General features: G+C 48.4%; 1 protein-coding gene across 4 annotated transcripts in view; it reads right to left on the bottom strand.

The window, feature by feature from the left end:
* The window catches only part of LOC138651746 (epsin-1-like), a 142,961-nt gene extending 121,967 nt beyond the window's left edge, over nt 1-20,994 (bottom strand). For 3 of the 4 annotated variants that reach the window (XM_069742203.1, XM_069742202.1, XM_069742200.1), the window contains exon 1: nt 20,832-20,988. The gene's annotated coding sequence lies outside the window, so the exon portion shown is untranslated. Of the gene's footprint in view, nt 1-20,831 lie in introns of all 4 variants that reach the window. The other variant, XM_069742201.1, reaches the window with a different exon arrangement.
* Between the last annotated feature and the right edge of the window lie 1,612 nt (nt 20,995-22,606).

Consider the following 22,606-nt stretch of genomic DNA (forward strand, 5'->3'; position numbering starts at 1 on the left):
ACTTATCATAAAGGTCAGTGATGCCTCAGTGCGTTTCCCCGTCCTTTTGGTTCCTCATGAGGCCTGCTGAATGGAAGATACATAACATATGACGCAGAAAGCAAGAGATGTCGCTGAGATGGAACGGTCCAGTCACGTGCCTCCATCATCAGAGGTTCTGAGAACAGGAGACCTGTGCGGTCTGCGTGGAGGAGGAGAAGATGGACCATCTACAGTGCTGCTTGAAAGATTGTGAACCATTCAGAATTCAATACTTCTGCACAAATTTGACCTAAAACTACATGTTTACACAAAAAGTTATATAACCAGAATAAAGTTAAACAAATGAGTCAAAAATAGTTGCCTTTGTGAATCTGGAAATGAGGAAAATCATCCAATATCACTTATCAGAGTGGCCAAAGTATGTGAACCTCTATGGCCCTTTCACGCTGCGTTTTTGTCAATTTTCATTGGTCATGTTGGAGCTTGCATCCGAACCCGAATCTTCAGGAGTATACTCCTGCAAGAGGCGGACACTCAGAAGTAGTAGACTGTGTTTGAATGTCCACTTCCAAAAATGATGCACGTCAGAGAACACGTTGACTCTTTGGGCACCATTATAATTTACGGCCCCATCGGAGCATACATCCAAATTCCCTTTCTTTAGGGGGTGGGAGGGTGTTCGGACGCAAGCCCCAATGGGACCAACGGACATGGACAAAAATGCTGTGTGAAAGGGCCCTCACCACAGATGTCAGTGAATCTATAGGGCTGTTCACATGTCCAGATTATTTTGCAGCTCAATCCACACAAAAAAAAAAAAATCAGTATAACATGTCAGTTTTTGATCAAAGTCACGCATCAATATTACCCATATAAGTCTAGAGGTCTGTGAAAATCACGCCAACACAAGGATTATTGTGAGAATACCATTATTGTGCATTAGTGTGCGGTCAGTGTGCTCTCCGTGATTAGCGAGTATGAGAAGATTTGCAATCTGCTATTTTTATATCAGTGAAAATAAATCACTGATGAAACTGAAGGTAATAACTAACAGACCAAATACTGAAGAAAATCAGATAAATACTGATAACCAGTGTCTGTGTATTTATGTATGAGAATAATGACGGACGTCTGAATGAAGCCTTAAGATTAGCAGAAAATTGTTTAATAGTCTGGTGTTTTAAATCAATGAGATGATAATCGGGCTTGTGGGCAGCCTGATCTTCACAACACATTTGTGGTAGTGCATCATGGCACGATGAAAGGAGATTCCTGAGGAACTCAAAAGAAAAGTTCTTGATGCTCATAAGGCCGGGGGACAAGGTTACAAAGCCATCGCTAAAGAATTTGGAATCCACCAATGTCAGAGAGTGAGCAAAAATGGATAGAATTGCAATCCAATAGTTACCCTCCTCAGGAGTGGCTGATCAACAAAGGTCACTCCAAGGCAAATAATAATCTGTGAGGTTACAAAGGAACCCAAGGAAACCTCTAGGCAACTAAAGGTCACTCTTGCATTCACTAATGTTAATATTCATGAGTATGATCAAAATGCTACTTAACAATAGTGTGTATTGCAAGGAAAAAGCCACTATTTTCCAAAAAAAAGGAATTGCTGCCAGTCTTCAGTTTGCTAAAGACCACATGGACAAACCAGATGGCTATTGGAATGTTTTGTGGACCCATGAGACCAAAACAGAGCCTTTTTGGTTTAAATTACCTCTTTACTTCTAGCAACCTATCCTTTCTAGGTCTCACAGAATTATAGCCAACACCCTCTGGCACTGCCTTTCCTTGCTGCACTGTCTTATGGTGGTCTGCTGTTCATCGACACTCCTCACCATGGCAAAAACCTGGCGGACAATATGGCCTACTATTTTCTAACTGCACCATCAACCCAACTGCACCTCTAGCTTACCTCACCCACCCTTCTTTAGATGTGCACTCTGTCCTGGAACCCCTACGCTTCTCCAGCTATACATTTGGCCAAGGACAACTCAATGTCTCACGACTTCCGGTAGCACTTATACACTACTGAAACACAGATCTACCATTCTGACGTCCAGAATCCCAGAGTGCCATTCAACCACATACTGCCATTTCTCATCAGTGCTTACTAAAACTCAATGTAGACAAAAGTGAAGTCATCATCTTTCCTAAATCTCCATTAACTCCCCTATCAGACCTATGACACACTCTCCGGTATCACAAGTCCGCTGCCTTGGTGTAATCCTTAACTCTGCCCTATCCTTCAAACCACACATCCAAGCCCTTACCATCTCAAAGTCAAAAATATTTCCAGAATTCATCCATTTTCAATTCCAAATGTACTAAAATGTTAACACATTCCCTTATCATCTTGAGTCTCAACTATTGCAACATCCTCGTCTGTGGCCTCCCATCTAATACTCTCTCAACTCTCCAGGTGTTTAACTCTGCTGCCCAATTAATCCACTTTAACCTCCCTACTGCTCCGCCAATCCCTTCATTGGCTTCCATTTCCTTGACAAATCCAGTTCAAACTACTAAAAATGACTTACAAGGCCGTCCATAATCTGTGTCCCACATACAACTCCAAACTTCTCTCTCGGTACCTCTCCACACCTAATCTCTGGTCCTCACAAGACCTCCTTCTCTCCTCCACATTCATATGTTCCTCACCCACTCACCTCAAAGACTTCTCCTGGGTATACCACATTGTTTGGAATTCAGTGCCTCCGCACATCTGACTGTCCCCCAGATTTGGAAACTTCAGACACAACCTGAAAGCTCATCTCTTCAGGAAGGTCTATAGCCTGCAATGACTCTGCCCTCACCTCACTACCACTGATGCTGCTCCAACCTCCCAAACTACTGTCTCCTTTCCAATTACCCTGTAGATTATAAGCCATGGAATCAATGGGGCTTTAAAAATAAATAATAAAAATGAAGTGTTATGTTCGGCGAAAGAAAAACACTGCATTGCAGAATAAAAACCTCATTCCATCTGTGACACGGAGGTAGTAGTCTCATGGTTTGGGTCTGTTTTGTTGAATCTGGAGCAGGACAGATTGACAAAACAATTAAATCTTAATTTTATTAGCAAACTCTAAAGGAAAATGTCAGGACGTGTCCATGAGCTGAATCTCAAGAGAACATGGGTCATGCAGCAAGACAACGACCCAAAGCACAAAAAAATTTCTACAAAAGAAAAAAGGTGAAGTGCTGACGTTATTCCTATAGAAATGTTGTGGAAGGGCCTGAAGCGAGCAAATCATGGAAGAAAACACACCAGTATAACTGCGTTGAAGCCCTTTTGTAGGGAGTAATGGGCTAAAATTCCTCCAAGCCGATGTGTAGGACTATTCAACAATTGCCAGAAATGTTTTGGATGCAATTACTGCTGCACAAGGGTATGTTCCCACGGTCAATAAACGCTGCTGGTTGAATGCTGTGTACATCCGTCCAACCCGTAGTGGCCAGATGTAACAGCGTAGTGGAGGGGATTTCAAGAAATCCCATCTCCACTATGCGTCCACAGACACCCGCGGATTACCTGTGGAGATGGACATGAGGCGCGTCTTTCCAGACTCCAGCATATCTATTTATCTTGCGGAGACGCTCAGTCTCCACAAGATAAGTTTCACCCGTCCAATGTATAGGGCACAGTGATTCCACACAGTTCAGTGGTAACATTTAGAATCACGGAGTTCAAAAGCCAGCAATGGACATGTGCTGCGTCCAAAGCGCTGCCTAATACTGAACGTGTGGACACACCCCATGTGTTCACACCAGATCCTGAAAACAAAGGTTCACATACTTTTGCTATTCACAGAATTGTGATATTGCATCACTGCCCTCATTTAAAAAATGTTAAAAGTCTAATAAGAGTTTTAAGGTTCCCATACAATTTAAAGCAAGGTTAGCCAAACATTGGCAAAAGCAGATGGCCACCTTTTATTTAGGAGGCCCTCCAGACTGTACTGTGAGATGATGTTGGGAAAAAAGGAATCAGGCATACAGAGTTTCATCCAGGGCTGTGAAGTCGGTGAGCCAAACCTCCGACCCCATAGCACTGGCCATTACTGACATATAAATAAAGCGCAAATTCATCTCAGCTAAAAGCCCAGATCCTTAGATCAGAAACAGAAGAGACATTTTTAGGACATTTCATAACTCCGACTCCACCGCTATGGTCACTACTGAGCCTGTATATACAGTCATGGCCAAAAGTATTGACACCCCTGCAATTCTGTCAGATAATACTCAGTTTCTTCCTGAAAATGATTGCAAACACAAATTATTTGGTATTATCTTCATTTAATTTGTCTTAAATGAAAAAACACAAAAGAGAATGAAGCAAAACATTGATCATTTCACACAAAACTCCAAAAATGGGCCAGACAAAAGTATAATAATAATCTTTATTTTTATATAGCGCTAACATATTCCGCAGCGCTTGACAATTTTGCACACATTATCATCACTGTCCCAGATGGGGCTCACAATCTAGAATCCCTATCAGTATGTCTTTGGAATGTGGGAGGAAACCGGAGTGCCCGGAGGAAACCCACGCAAACACGGAGAGAACCAGTGGCGTAGGAAGGGGGGTGCGGGCAGCCCCGGGCGGCACAATGCAGGGGGCGGGCATCTAGCCCTGCTGGCACAAGCATCTTTTCAGTCAGTGCAGGGCCAGGCAGTGCAGTCACATAGGGGTTAAGAACGCAGCCAGCCTGACATTGTTTGTGGGCGGAGAGTTCTCCTGCCTCCTGCTCTGCTCTCCCCCTGGCTGGCTGCTGAACTTATCAGGACAGGCAGATTCTGGAGCTCCTTGCTGCCCTGAGGTATTCTGACAGTCTGGGTGACCTGGGGCGGCCACAGCTGATATACTGTATAGTATATACTTCAGCAGCCGCCCAGGCCCCCAGCACCCGTCCTGTATATGTATATACTGTATCTGTACAGCCTGCATGACAGTATATATAATATATATACAGGACAGGTGCTGGGGGCCTGGGCGGCTGCTGAAATATATACACTGCACAGTACCATCACTCCTCCTGTATATATACACTGCACAGTACCATCACTCCTCCTGTATATATACACTGCACAGTACCACTGCCCTGTATATATACACTGCACAGTACCACTCCTCCTGTCCTGTATATATACACTGCACAGTACCACTGCCCTGTATATATACACTGCACAGTACCACTGCCCTGTATATATACACTGCACAGTACCACTCCTCCTGTCCTGTATATATACACTGCACAGTACCACTGCCCTATATATATATATACACTGGACAGGACCACTGCCCTGTATATATATATACACTGCACAGTACCACTCCTCCTGTCCTGTATATATACACTGCACAGTACCACTGCCCTATATATATATATACACTGCACAGGACCACTGCCCTGTATATATATATACACTGCACAGTACCACTGCCCTGTATATATACACTGCACTGTACCACTGCCCTGTATATATACACTGCACAGTACCACTGCCCTGTATATATATACACTGCACAGTACCACTGCCCTGTATATATATACACTGCACAGTACCACTGCCCTGTATATATATACACTGCACAGTACCACTGCCCTGTATATATATACACTGCACAGTACCACTGCCCTGTATATATATACACTGCACAGTACCACTGCCCTGTATATATATACACTGCACAGTACCACTGCCCTGTATATATATACACTGCACAGTACCACTGCCCTGTATATATATATACTGCACAGTACCACTGCCCTGTATATATATATATATATACACTGCACAGTACCACTGCCCTGTATATATATACACTGCACAGTACCACTGCCCTGTATATATATATACACTGCACAGTACCACTGCCCTGTATATATATACACTGCACAGTACCACTGCCCTGTATATATATACACTGCACAGTACCACTGCCCTGTATATATACACTGCACTGTACCACTGCCCTGTATATATACACTGCACTGTACCACTGCCCTGTATATATACACTGCACTGTACCACTGCCCTGTATATATACACTGCACAGTACCACTCCTCCTGTATATATACACTGCACAGTACCACTGCCCTGTATATATACACTGCACAGTACCACTGCCCTGTATATATACACTGCACAGTACCACTGCCCTGTATATATACACTGCACAGTACCACTGCCCTGTATATATACACTGCACAGTACCACTCCTCCTGTATATATACACTGCACAGTACCACTGCCCTGTATATATACACTGCACAGTACCACTGCCCTGTATATATACACTGCACAGGACCACTGCCCTGTATATATACACTGCACAGTACCACTCCTCCTGTATATATACACTGCACAGTACCACTGCCCTATATATATATACACTGCACAGGACCACTGCCCTATATATATACACTGCACAGTACCACTGCCCTGTATATATACACTGCACAGTACCACTGCCCTGTATATATACACTGCACAGTACCACTGCCCTGTATATATACACTGCACTGTACCACTGCCCTGTATATATACACTGCACTGTACCACTGCCCTGTATATATACACTGCACAGTACCACTGCCCTGTATATATACACTGCACAGTACCACTCCTCCTGTATATATACACTGCACAGTACCACTGCCCTGTATATATACACTGCACTGTACCACTGCCCTGTATATATACACTGCACAGGACCACTGCCCTGTATATATACACTGCACAGTACCACTGCCCTGTATATATACACACTGCACAGTACCACTGCCCTGTATATATACACTGCACAGTACCACTGCCCTGTATATATACACTGCACAGTACCACTGCCCTGTATATATACACTGCACAGTACCACTGCCCTGTATATATACACTGCACAGGACCACTGCCCTGTATATATACACTGCACAGTACCACTCCTCCTGTATATATACACTGCACAGTACCACTGCCCTGTATATATATACACTGCACAGTACCACTGCCCTGTATATATACACTGCACAGTACCACTGCCCTGTATATATACACTGCACAGGACCACTGCCCTGTATATATACACTGCACAGTACCACTCCTCCTGTATATATACACTGCACAGTACCACTGCCCTATATATATACACTGCACAGGACCACTGCCCTGTATATATACACTGCACAGTACCACTGCCCTGTATATATACACTGCACAGTACCACTGCCCTGTATATATACACTGCACAGTACCACTGCCCTGTATATATACACTGCACTGTACCACTGCCCTGTATATATACACTGCACAGTACCACTGCCCTGTATATATACACTGCACAGGACCACTCCTCCTGTATATATACACTGCACAGTACCACTGCCCTGTATATATACACTGCACTGTACCACTGCCCTGTATAAATACACTGCACAGGACCACTGCCCTGTATATATACACTGCACAGTACCACTGCCCTGTATATATACACTGCACAGTACCACTGCCCTGTATATATACACTGCACAGTACCACTGCCCTGTATATATACACTGCACAGTACCACTGCCCTGTATATATACACTGCACAGGACCACTGCCCTGTATATATACACTGCACAGTACCACTCCTCCTGTATATATACACTGCACAGTACCACTGCCCTGTATATATACACTGCACTGTACCACTGCCCTGTATATATACACTGCACAGGACCACTGCCCTGTATATATACACTGCACAGTACCACTCCTCCTGTATATATACACTGCACAGTACCACTGCCCTGTATATATACACTGCACAGTACCACTGCCCTGTATATATACACTGCACAGGACCACTGCCCTGTATATATACACTGCACAGTACCACTCCTCCTGTATATATACACTGCACAGTACCATCACTCCCCTGTATATATACACTGCACAGTACCATCACTCCCCTGTATATATACACTGCACAGTACCATCACTCCCCTGTATATATACAATGCACAGTACCATTCCCCTCTATATATACTCCACACTGTACCTCCTATCCTGTATATATACACTGCACAGTACCATCACTCCCCTGTATATATACACTGCACAGTACTCCTCCTCCTATCCTGTATATATACACTGCACAGTACCATCACTCCCCTGTATATATACACTGCACAGTACTCCTCCTCCTATCCTGTATATATACACTGCACAGTACCATCACTCCCCTGTATATATACACCGCACAGTACCATCACTCCCCTGTATATATACACTGCACAGTACTCCTCCTCCTATCCTGTATATATACACTGCACAGTACCATCACTCCCCTGTATATATACACTGCACAGTACTCCTCCTCCTATCCTGTATATATACACTGCACAGTACCATCACTCCCCTGTATATATACACTGCACAGTACTCCTCCTCCTATCCTGTATATATACACTGCACAATACCATCACTCCCCTGTATATATACACTGCACAGTACTCCTCCTCCTATCCTGTATATATACACCGCACAGTACCATCACTCCCCTGTATATATACACCGCACAGTACCATCACTCCCCTGTATATATACACTGCACAATACCATCACTCCCCTGTATATATACACTGCACAGTACTCCTCCTCCTATCCTGTATATATACACCGCACAGTACCATCACTCCCCTGTATATATACACCGCACAGTACCATCACTCCCCTGTATATATACACTGCACAGTACTCCTCCTCCTATCCTGTATATATACACTGCACAATACCATCACTCCCCTGTATATATACACTGCACAGTACTCCTCCTCCTATCCTGTATATATACACTGCACAGTACCATCACTCCCCTGTATATATACACTGCACAGTACTCCTCCTCCTATCCTGTATATATACACTGCACAATACCATCACTCCCCTGTATATATACACTGCACAGTACTCCTCCTCCTATCCTGTATATATACACCGCACAGTACCATCACTCCCCTGTATATATACACCGCACAGTACCATCACTCCCCTGTATATATATACACCGCACAGTACCATCACTCCCCTGTATATATATACACCGCACAGTACCATCACTCCCCTGTATATATATACACCGCACAGTACCATCACTCCCCTGTATATATACACCGCACAGTACCATCACTCCCCTGTATATATACACCGCACAGTACCATCACTCCCCTGTATATATACACCGCACAGTACCATCACTCCCCTGTATATATACACCGCACAGTACCATCACTCCCCTGTATATATACACCGCACAGTACCATCACTCCCCTGTATATATACACCGCACAGTACCATCACTCCCCTGTATATATACACCGCACAGTACCATCACTCCCCTGTATATATACACCGCACAGTACCATCACTCCCCTGTATATATACACCGCACAGTACCATCACTCCCCTGTATATATACACCGCACAGTACCATCACTCCCCTGTATATATACACCGCACAGTACCATCACTCCCCTGTATATATACACCGCACAGTACCATCACTCCCCTGTATATATACACCGCACAGTACCATCACTCCCCTGTATATATACACCGCACAGTACCATCACTCCCCTGTATATATACACCGCACAGTACCATCACTCCCCTGTATATATACACCGCACAGTACCATCACTCCCCTGTATATATACACCGCACAGTACCATCACTCCCCTGTATATATACACCGCACAGTACCATCACTCCCCTGTATATATACACCGCACAGTACCATCACTCCCCTGTATATATACACCGCACAGTACCATCACTCCCCTGTATATATACACCGCACAGTACCATCACTCCCCTGTATATATACACCGCACAGTACCATCACTCCCCTGTATATATACACCGCACAGTACCATCACTCCCCTGTATATATACACCGCACAGTACCATCACTCCCCTGTATATATACACCGCACAGTACCATCACTCCCCTGTATATATACACCGCACAGTACCATCACTCCCCTGTATATATACACCGCACAGTACCATCACTCCCCTGTATATATACACCGCACAGTACCATCACTCCCCTGTATATATACACCGCACAGTACCATCACTCCCCTGTATATATACACCGCACAGTACCATCACTCCCCTGTATATATACACCGCACAGTACCATCACTCCCCTGTATATATACACCGCACAGTACCATCACTCCCCTGTATATATACACCGCACAGTACCACTCCTCCTATCCTGTATATATACACTGTAGAATTTGCAATAGCTGTCACTCATGTTAGAAGTGAATTATGGCATTGTACTATACCTAGATTTCTCTGCCGTATCAGGGCATCATGAATCGTGGTATGTGTTAAAGGGGGGACCCACTGAGACTTTTGCCCGGGGCCCTCAAAAACCTGGAGCCAGCCCTAGGGGTGGGTCACCGGGCCGCGGCCGGCGCTGCAGCTGTTTAACGCTATTGACGCGCCCGCACGTCAATAGTTAACAGCCGCCAGCCAATCTGAGGCTGGCAGCTGACGTCAGTCCCAGTGTGCATGTCGCCGGCGTCTGACATCATTGTCAGTCGCCGGCGAGTGCACGTTTCAGCTGTGTGGAGAGAGCAGGAGCGCGGTCAGGTAAGCAGAACTTGTTTTTTTTTGCAGTCCCGATCATGTGATGGTAACATTCACCGGCGAAACAATTTAACTTCTCCATCTGAGGTCTTATTCCTGCTGGGGGGCGCCAAGCTCGGGAACAGCCCCGGGCGGCAAAAGCACTAGCTACGCCTCTGGAGAGAACATACAAACTCTTTGCAGATGTTGTCCTGGGTGGGATTAGAACCCAGGACCCCAGCGCTGCAAGGCTGCTGTGCTAACCACTGCGCCACCGTCCTGCCCTAAGTATTGGCACCCTCAGGCTAATACTTGGTTGCACAACCTTTAGCCAAAATAACTGCGACCAACCGGTAACCATCAATGAGTTTCTTACAATGCTCTGCTGGAATTTTAGACCATTCTTCTTTATAAACTGCTCCAGGTCCCTGATATTTGAAGGGCGCCTTCTCCAAACTGCCATTTTTAGATCTCTTCACAGGTGTTCTATGGGATTCAGGTCTGGACTCATTGCTGGCCACCTTAGAAGTCTCCAGTGCTTTCTCTCAAACCATTTTCTAGTGCTTTTTGAAGTGTGTTTTGGGTCATTGTCCTGCTGGAAGACCCATGACCTCTGAGGGAGACCCAGCTTTCTCACACTGGGCCCTACATTATGCTGCAAAATTTGTTGGTAGTATTCAGACTTCATAATGCCATGCACACGGTCAAGCAGTCCAGTGCCAGAGGCAGCAAAGCAACCCCAAAACATCAGGGAACCTCCGCCATGTTTGACTGTAGGGACCGTGTTCTTTTCTTTGAATGACTCTTTTTTTCTTCTGTAAACTCTATGTTGATGCCTTTGCCCAAAAAGCTCTACTTTTGTCTCATCTGACCAGAGAACATTCTTCCAAAACGTTTTAGGCTTTTTCAGGTAAGTTTTGGCAAACTCCAGCCTGGCTTTTTTATGTCTCGGGGTAAGAAGTGGGGTCTTCCTGGGTCTCCTACCATACAGTCCATTTTCATTCAGATGCCGACAGATAGCACGGGTTGACAGTGTTGTACCCTCGAACTGCAGGGCAGCTTGAACTTGTTTAGATGTTAGTCTAGGTTCTTTATCCAATATCCGCACAATCTTGCGTTGAAATCTCTTGTCAATTTTTCTTTTCCGTCCACATCTAGGGAGGTTAGCCACAGTGCCATGGGCTTTAAACTTCTTGATGACACTGCGCACGGTAGACATAGGAACATTCAGGTCTTTGTAGATGGACTTGTAGCCTTGAGATTGCTCATGCTTCCTCACAATTTGGTTTCTCAAGTCCTCAGACAGTTCTTTGGTCTTCTTTCTTTTCTCCATGCTCAATGTGGTACACACAAGGACACAGGACAGCGGTTGAGTCAACTTTAATCCATGTCAACTGGCGGCAAGTGTGATTTAGTTATTGCCAACACCTGTTAGGTGCCACAGGTAAGTTACAGGTGCTGTTAATTACACAAATTAAAGAAGCATCACATGATTTTTCGAACAGTGCCAATACTTTTGTCCACCCCCTTTTTTATGTTTGGTGTGGAATTATAGCCAATTTGGCTTTAGGACAATTCTTTTTGTGTTTTTTTCATTTAAGACAAATTAAATAAAGATAATAATACCAAACAATTTGTGTTTGCAATCATTTTCAGGTAGAAAATGAGCATTATCTGACAGAATTGCAGGGGTGTCAATAATTTTGGCCATGACTGTAAAGTGCAGCACAGATTCATCTCAGCTAAAAGCCCAGATCCTTAGATCAGGAATAGAGCAGACATTAAGGGTATGTTTCCACGTTCAGGAAACGCTGCGTGTTTGACGCTGCGTAGAGCCGCAGTGTCAAACAAGCAGCGTCCAGATGTTACAGCATAGTGGAGGGGATTTCATGAAATCCCGTCTCCATTATGCATTAAAAGACGCATGCGGCAGACCCTTGGAAACGGACATGCGGCGTGTCTTTTCAGAAAGCAGCATGTCCTTGCAATGCTCAAACAACGCATGAACAACGCAGGTGACCTGCAAGTGACCTCAGGTGCAGATTTGGTGCAGATTTTACCTGCGTAAAATACTGACCAAATCCTGATGCAATCCTGAACGTGTACACATACCCTTAAAAGACATTTCATAACTCTGACCCCACAGCCCTGGTCACTACTGAGCCTGTACATAAAGTGCAGCACAGATTCATCTCAGCTAAAAGCCCAGATCCTTAGATCAGGAACAGAACAGACATTTATAGGACATTTCATAACTTTCCTAAATTCTTATGGAAACATTTACAGCACATCCTGCATCGTACTACTGTACCCAATGTATGATGTATTTTAGGAGCCCTGGTTCTATCGCAGATTCCTTTTTTCCCTTTGGAGTCCAGCCACTTTTCTTGAGACCACTTGCATGCTCGGTAGAACTGAGCATGCATGCGTACAGAGATGTTGGAAGGAAGTGCTGTCAGTAGAGATGAGCAAATTTGATTGGGTTCCTGCTTATTCTGCAAGCTATAGTGCTTACTGAATAAGCTACAGCGCTAACCAAAGCTACAGCGGGAACCCGGATACATGGAGCGCACCGGCTGATCAGTTGTCCAGCGCTGCAGCTGCACGTGTTGCGACTGTTTCACAGTCACAAAACATGCATGCAGCACATAGGCTCTAGATTGCATTTGTTGTGACTGTCACACTACCATGACACATTCAGCTGCGACGCCGAACAATTGATCAGCCGGCGCGCTCCAGGTATCAGGGTTCCCGATGCAGCTTCTTCGGTAAGCGCTATAGCTTGCCAAATAAGCAAGGACCCGATCAAATTCACTGATCTCTAGCTGTCACGTGAACAAGCGCTTGCCCGAACAATACTGAAGGTGTATGGCCTCATTCGGATGTCACCGGCTCATGGTGCGAGTACAGACCACCAAGCATGTACTGGCCGTTAAGTGTCTCGCATGACAGCGCATATATGCCTTATGAGGCCATCCGGTTTTGTTCAGGGAACCTGCAGCCAGTTTGTGCATGATGGTCCATCCTAAGACTGTGAAACAGGGAATATATAGGAACGACTGACCCATCATCCAGAGACTCACGCCTGAGCCCCTCGCTGCACATTCACTTTAGATCTGCTTTTCCATGACCTAATATACCATCAAATACAGATGAATATGAATGACTGCAGAAGAAAAGTTTCAGCGTTACCTAGGAGACCAACAAAATGGGTTTTCTTCTAGCTGTGGATACATAAAGATATACGGTGCCAATATTTTAAATGAAAAGTATCATCAGAATGCGAGGAACCATTACTACTGCCCGGTCTCTGCTTCCAACTATGCACCACTTCTCCCCAAGATACACATGGACACCCACCATGAGCATGTGGTCACCAAATGGTTGGGAGCCGTACAGTATGTGGCCACTGAGCTGGAAGATGTACACCCCTGCCATAGACTATGGGGGCAACACACCTTCACTTCTGGAGGCCGTACTAATCTACCAGATTTATGCCATTTCTCTCCCTTTCATTTCAGCTGTCATAGACCACATGTATAACCATGCACAGAAAGGAAGTGTATAGCCAATATGGCCGCCCCAGTGGTCTCCAACAACCATCACGAGATTTCTGATAAGTGAGGATCAGTACATAGCTGATACATCCACACAGCTGGCCCAATATGATCACAAAAATAGTGCCAGCGGGGAGCAGAAAATGGCTTGGAGTAAAAGGAAGCCGTCCGGCGATTCCTGCTGCCCAAACTGCTGGCAGCACAAATCACGGCCATGCGACACGACTGCAGCCGGTGATACTGTTCTCTGAAATAATGTGAACATCTGGTTGGAGACCATAGCTGGAGACAAGAGAGACAAGACCAATCCCAGCAGGTGTTGGACAGGTCTCTCCCGTGCGTGTACATCAGGAGATTATTATTTATAGCACCATTGACTCCATGGTGCTGTACATGAGAAGGGGTTACATACAAATTACAGATATCACTTACAGTAAGCAAACTAACAATGACAGACTGATACAGAGGGGAGAGGACCCTGCCTTTGCGGGCTTACAGTACATTCTACAGGATTATGGGGAAGGAGACAGTAGGTTGAGGGTTGCAGGAGCTCCTGTGTTGGTGAGGTGGTAGCTTTGGTAGTGGTGAGGAGTCAGCGGGGTCAGTGCAGGCTGTAGGCTTTCCTGAAGAGGTTGGTTTTCAGGTTCCATCTGAAGGATCCGAATGTGGTTGATAGTCGGATGTGTTGGGGCAAAGAATTCCAGAGGATGGGGGATATTCGGGAGAAGTCTTGGAGGCGGTTGGGTGAGGAGCGGATAAGTGTGGAGAAGAGAAGGAGGTTTTGGGAGGACCAGAGATTACATGAGGGAAGATATTGGGAGATTAGTTCAGAGATATATGGAGGAGACAGGTTATGGATGGCTTTGTAGGTCAGTATTAGTAATTTGAACTGGATATGCTGAGGGAATGGGAGCCAGTGAAGAGATTTGCAGAGGGGGAAGCAAAGGAGTAGCAAGGAGAGAAATGAATTAGTCGGGCAGCAGGCTTAAGAATGGACTGGAGAGGTGCAAGGGTGTTAGCAGGGAGGCCACAGAAAAGGATGTTGCAGTAGTCAAGGCGGGAGATGATGAGGGCATGTACAAGCATTTTAGTAGATTGAAGGTTGAGGAAAGGACGGATTCTGAAGATATTTTTGAGCTGGAGGCGAAAGGAGGTGGACAGAGCTTGAATGTGCGGTTTGAAGGACAGGGCAGAGTCAAAGGTTACTCCGAGGCAGCGGACTCCCGGTACGGGGGAAAGCATGATGTCATTGATTGTGATAGATAGGTCAGGTAAGGAAGATCTATGAGATGGAGGAAAGATGAGGAGTTCAGATTTGTCCACATTGAGTTTGAGGAAGCGAAAGGAGAAGAAGGAGGATATGGCCGATAGGCACTCTGGGATTCTGGACAACAGAGCGGTGACGTCTGGGCCAGAGAGGTAGATCTGAGTGTCATCAGCATAGAGGTGGTACTGGAATCCATGGGACTTTATGAGTTGTCCCAGGCCAAGTGTATAGATTGAGAAGAGTAGGGGTCCTAGAACAGAGCCTTGGGGGACTCCAACAGAGAGGGGGTGGGATGAGGAGGTAGTGTGGGAGTGGGAGACGCTGAATGTGTGGCTGGAAAGGTATGAGGAGATCCAGGATAGGGCGAGGTCTTTGATACCAAAGGAGGAGAGGATCTGTAGTAGGATGCAGTGGTCAACTGTGTCGAAAGCAGAGGACAGGTCTAGAAGGAGGAGTACAGAGTATTATTCGTTAGCTTTGGCGGTAAGTAGGTCGTTAGTAATTTTGGTCAGGGCTGTCTCAGTTGAGTGATGGGGGCGGAAACCAGATTGTAGATTGTTGAACAACAAGTTAGATGAGAGGTGGGAGGAAAGTTCAGAGTGGACGTGCTGCTCCAGGAGTTTGGAAGCAAATGGGAGCAGCGATATTGGGCGATAGCTGGACATAGCTGTTGGGTCGAGGGTTGGCTTTTTAAGGATAGGCGTGATTGTGGCATGTTTGAAAGCAGAAGGGAAAGTACCAGAAGTTAGTGATAGGTTGAAGAGGTGGGTTAGGGATAAGTGTGGTGGTGAGGTTGGAGAAGAGGTGGGATGGGAATTGGTCGACCGCAGAGGTGGTGAGGTGCGATTTGGAGAGGAGACAATTAAGCCCCCCTTCAGTGACGTTGGATAGGGAGGTTATGGGGTTTGGGCATTGGTCTGGTATACAAAGGGGTTGTGGTGGTTGAACAATGAAGAGTAGACATTAATTATGTAGCCTGATATGGAAGACTATGGAAGCCATGTCATTCGCTTCTCCAAGTGCCAACCTTCAGGTGTGATGGCAGTCCAGGAGTATAGAGGTTGTAGAGGAGATGTGGAGGAGGCAGCGGCCTCGGACACCGGCTGCTTACCATGCAGCACACCGCCCAAACGTATAGCCATATACATACAAGAAGAACAGGTCAACTCGAGGGGCATCACCCCAATAACACCCTACAATTTTCTTCTGCTGCTCTCTCCAGTGAACTTTTTTCCTGCTGAGAAATTATAAAAAGTCCCTGCAAACCGAAACAAAAGAAACCAAAGGCTGCAATTCAGGACAAATCACCGATGTAATGTGAAGGCACAATTCTACAGTGACATCTAAAATCTGTTACAGCATCACCATTTTGCAGCTCCGTCCCGCTGCGCCATCACCACTCTACAGCGCTATTCAGCAGCCCCATTACCACACTGCAGCGCCATTCAGCCGCGCCATCACCACACTGCAGCGCCATTCAGCCGCGCCATCACCACACTGCAGCGCCATCACCACACTGCAGCGCCATTCAGCCGCGCCATCACCACACTGCAGCGCCATTCAGCCGCGCCATCACCACACTGCAGCGCCATTCAGCCGCGCCATCACCACTCTGCAGCGCCATCCTGCAGCGCCATCACCACTCTGCAGCGCCATCACCACTCTGCAGCGCCATTCAGCCGCGCCATCACCACACTGCAGCGCCATTCAGCCGCGCCATCACCACACTGCAGCGCCATTCAGCCGCGCCATCACCACACTGCAGCGCCATTCAGCCGCGCCATCACCACACTGCAGCGCCATTCAGCCGCGCCATCACCACACTGCAGCGCCATTCAGCCGCGCCATCACCACTCTGCAGCGCCATCCTGCAGCGCCATCACCACTCTGCAGCGCCATTCAGCCGCGCCATCACCACACTGCAGCGCCATTCAGCCGCGCCATCACCACACTGCAGCGCCATTCAGCCGCGCCATCACCACACTGCAGCGCCATTCAGCCGCGCCATCACCACACTGCAGCGCCATTCAGCCGCGCCATCACCACACTGCAGCGCCATCCAGCCGCGCCATCACCACTCTGCAGCGCCATCCTGCAGCGCCATCACCACTCTGCAGCGCCATTCAGCCGCGCCAACACCACACTGCAGCGCCATTCAGCCGCGCCATCACCACACTGCAGCGCCATTCAGCCGCGCCATCACCACACTGCAGCGCCATTCAGCCGCGCCATCACCACACTGCAGCGCCATTCAGTGCGCCATCAACACTCTGCAGCGCCATCCTGCAGCGCCATCACCACTCTGCAGCGCCATTCAGCCGCGCCGTCACCACACTGCAGCGCCATTCAGCCGCGCCGTCAACACTCTGCAGCGCCGTCAACACTCTGCAGCGCCGTCAACACTCTGCAGCGCCGTCAACACTCTGCAGCGCCGTCAACACTCTGCAGCGCCGTCAACACTCTGCAGCGCCGTCAACACTCTGCAGCGCCGTCAACACTCTGCAGCGCCGTCAACACTCTGCAGCGCCGTCAACACTCTGCAGCGCCGTCAACACTCTGCAGCGCCGTCAACACTCTGCAGCGCCGTCAACACTCTGCAGCGCCGTCAACACTCTGCAGCGCCGTCAACACTCTGCAGCGCCGTCAACACTCTGCAGCGCCGTCAACACTCTGCAGCGCCGTCAACACTCTGCAGCGCCGTCAACACTCTGCAGCGCCGTCAACACTCTGCAGCGCCGTCAACACTCTGCAGCGCCGTCAACACTCTGCAGCGCCGTCAACACTCTGCAGCGCCGTCAACACTCTGCAGCGCCGTCAACACTCTGCAGCACCATTCAGCCGCGCCATCACCACTCTGCAACGCCATTCAGCAGGGCCATCACCACTCTGCAGCGCCATTTAGCAGCCCCATCATCACTCTGCAGCGCCATTTAGCAGCCCCATCATCACTCTGCAGCGCCATTCAGCGTGCCATCACCACTCTGCAGCGCCATTCAGCCGCGCCATCACCACACTGCAGCGCCATTCAGTGCGCCATCAACACTCTGCAGCGCCATCAACACTCTGCAGCGCCATCAACACTCTGCAGCGCCATCAACACTCTGCAGCGCCATCAACACTCTGCAGCGCCATCAACACTCTGCAGCGCCATCAACACTCTGCAGCGCCATCAACACTCTGCAGCACCATTCAGCCGCGCCATCACCACTCTGCAACGCCATTCAGCAGGGCCATCACCACTCTGCAGCGCCATTTAGCAGCCCCATCATCACTCTGCAGCGCCATTTAGCAGCCCCATCATCACTCTGCAGCGCCATTCAGCGTGCCATCACCACTCTGCAGCGCCATTCAGCGTGCCATCACCACTCTGCAGCGCCATTCAGCAGCGCCATCACCACACTGCAGCTCCATTCAGCCGCGCCATCAACACTCTGCAGCGCCATCAACACTCTGCAGCGCCATCAACACTCTGCAGCGCCATCAACACTCTGCAGCGCCATCAACACTCTGCAGCGCCATCAACACTCTGCAGCGCCATCAACACTCTGCAGCGCCATCAACACTCTGCAGCGCCATCAACACTCTGCAGCGCCATCAACACTCTGCAGCGCCATCAACACTCTGCAGCGCCATTCAGCAGCCCCATTACCACTCTGCAGCACAATTCAGCCACGCAATCACCACACTGCAGCGCCATTCAACGAACCATCACCACTCTGCAGCACCATTCAACAGCGCCATTACCACACTGCAGCGCCATTCACCCGCGCCATCGCCACTCTGCAGCACCATTCAGTGCGCCATCACTACTCTGCAACACCATTCAGTGCGCCATCACTACTCTGCAGCACCATTCAGCAGCGCCATTCAGCTGCGCCATCACCACTCTGCAGCGCCATTCAGCAGCCCATTCATCACTCTGCAGCGCCATTCAGCCACGCAATCACCGCTCTGCAGCATCATTCAGCTGCGCCATCACCGCTCTGTAGCGCCATTCAGCAGCCCCATCATCCCTCTGCAGCGCCATTCAGCTGCTCCATCACCACTCTGCAGCGCCATTCAGCTGCTCCATCACCACTCTGCAGCGCCATTACCACTCTGCAGCGCCATTCAGCAGCGCCATCACCACTCTGCAGCGCCATTCAGCAGCGCCATCACCACTCTGCAGCGCCATTCAGCATGCCATCACCACTCTGCAGCACCATCACCACACTGCAGCGCCATTCAGCATGCCATCACCACTCTGCAGCACCATCACCACACTGCAGCGCCATTCAGCATGCCATCACCACTCTTCAATGCCATTCAGCAGCGCCATCACCATTCTGCAGCACAATTCAGCAGCCCCATCACCACTCTGCAGCACCATTCTCATTTTGCAGCACCATTCAACTGTTGTCACCATTCTTCAGCACGATTCCGCTGCCGTGTAGCCTGGTGTAGCCTGGATCAACATGTTAGGGAATGTTAGGTTAGGCTATGGGTTGAACTAGATGGACTTATAGTCTTCCTTCAACCTTAATAACTATGTAACTATGTAACTAATCATGCTGCAGCACCATTTCGCTGTGACGTCGCCATCATGTTGTGTCATTACTCTGCTGCTGCATCGCTATCATGCTGCAGCACCATTCCGCTGCCACCTCGCCATCATGCCATACTGCTGCCACGCCATCATGCCGTGCCATTAAGATGCCGCGTCGCCATCATGCTGCAGCTCCAATCCACTTCAACGTCACCATCATGCTGCACCATTCTGCTGCAACATCACCATCCTGCAGCGCCACTCCACTGCATTGTCACCATCCTGCAGCGTCACTCCACTGCTGTGTCACCATCCGGCAGCGCCACTCCACTGCGGTGTCGCCATTCGGCAGCGCCACTCCACTGTGGTGTCGCCATTCGGCAGCGCCACTCCACTGTGGTGTCGCCATTCGGCAGCGCCACTCCACTGTGGTGTCGCCATTCGGCAGCGCCACTCCACTGTGGTGTCGCCATTCGGCAGCGCCACTCCACTGTGGTGTCGCCATTCGGCAGCGCCACTCCACTGTGGTGTCGCCATTCGGCATCGCCACTGCGGTGTCGCCACCCTGCAGCCCCAGCCAGGCTCAGACACTATGCACCACAGAGCAGAGGCCACACATAGTAGCTGGCACAGATGCCAGCGTGCAGCTCTGGCAGCCACAGTCAGCACTACCCCCAGCCCGGCTCCTGCCACTGTGGGCAGCGATGTGACGGCACCGGCCACTGCCCGATCACTGCAGGCAGAGCCCGGCTCACGGGGCAGGAGGCGCCTGTGACCGGCAGCCAGCACAATGCCACCACCGTCACGTACGGAGAGATGCCGGGGTGTCAGCACTGGCAGAGATGTCACAGCCCCAGCAGCATCACGCACCTCTCCGCTGAGCTCCCCGCGGCGGCCGCTGCACACTCTAGGATGGCGTCCGTCCTCCCAGTAATGGAGGTTTCCTCATCCGACCGAGGCCTCCCTTCTGGTGTCTCCGCTACACGGCCAGCAAGCAGCAGTATACGCCCCAGAGCCTGCGCCCTTTGACCCCGGAAGTAGAACAGGAGGAAAAAGCTACATTCCTGGCAGCATTACACAACACTGCGCCACTTCCGCCCTCAGCGTGACGTCACTTCTGCCGCACCCACAACATGGAAAACTTTATTAACAAGGCGCGGCTGGCCCTGAGTTCACACTGTGCGTGACCCTGAGTTCACACCTTGCGTTAGCCTGCGGTTGTTTTTGTAGTTTCACCTGCACTGTTTATATGGAATGCCGGGCTGACGGTCTCGACAGCATTTTGCACTTGCAGTTTGCCATCATTTTTTCACCTGTTCTTTGTGAACACTATTATGTTGTGGTGTTGGTTCTTGGGTTAATACAACTCTACATATGCTGAAAAGCTGCAGCGCCTCCTGACAGTGCAGCAGCAGAGGGCAGGGAAGCATGTGGGGTCCTGGCAGGCTGGAGTTTTGTGGTGGTGACAAATATGTTTATTATTTCTTAGCTTTCTTGTATTGGGACAGGAGGCTGACCGCGCTCTTATTTGTGGTGACCGCAGCATTTCTGACGCATACATCCGCATGCATCTTGATTTCCTATCTTTAACACTCTGGACGCAGGTGCCTGCATTTCCTTGCGCATGCGTCTTTTCGCGGGGCGCGGCTAACGCACCTTCTTGCAATTTTTGAGGCGGCAAATTTCAAATATGCGCAGGCATGTGCACGCAGATGAGTGCGTTAGAAAAACACATTACAGTCTGTGGGAACGCTTGCGTACTTCGGACTGCGCATGTCCAGGAACTGATTGAGACGCCCTCCTGGAAATATCAAACGCAGCGTTTTTTTGCCGTCATGCATAAGCTGATAAAAAACGCTGCGTTATCATGCATTTGTGTTTTTGCATGCGGTTGCGGACAATACACTGCGGACTCAACCACAAATATGAACCTAGCCTTACATTTTAGTCCTTTATTATTCTTTTAATACTTTTATACTTTTTGTTAGTCCCCAGAGGGAACATGTGCTTCCAATCATTTGACCACACGTACATACAGCAATACTGCAGGGTTACATAAAGCAAAACTAAACAGCTCCTGCAACTCGGGCCTCCAATAGACCTCCGGCTGCCATGGTAACCGCTTAGCATCACATCATCGGGGAATTAGGGCGACAATAGGCAACACCACTTGGTGATCCTGACAATTAAAGGGGCTTTTAGGTGCAAAATAATGATTTGTCCGATCCTGTAATTAATGAGTCCACAAAGTTTGATTTTTCTTTCTTAGCTTCCCTTCAGCCATTTGTTGCCATCGTTCTGGTCTGGTATTGTCTACACTCTGAACTTCCCAACAATCCCCCTCTGTACCTCCAGACTACCTATCTCAGGGCATATTTACTACTACAATCATGAAGCACCAATATATATTGTAATGGTGAGCGGATAATACCAACTCTTTCTAAGCACCCCACGGGTGCCCCTCCAGGACCACTCCAAAACGCTATTACATAGTATGTGTGCTGTCAGCACAACCATATGGCAAGAGACACTAAAAGGAGAACGTGACGATAGGCAAGTTAGAGGGTGAGTACTATAGTATACCCTTATGGTAACAGCATAAATCTGTAGTCTAAGATTCCATACATGGCCATATATATATATCT

This window comes from Ranitomeya imitator, chromosome 10 (assembly GCF_032444005.1).
Source record: "Ranitomeya imitator isolate aRanImi1 chromosome 10, aRanImi1.pri, whole genome shotgun sequence".
NCBI lineage: Eukaryota > Metazoa > Chordata > Amphibia > Anura > Dendrobatidae > Ranitomeya > Ranitomeya imitator.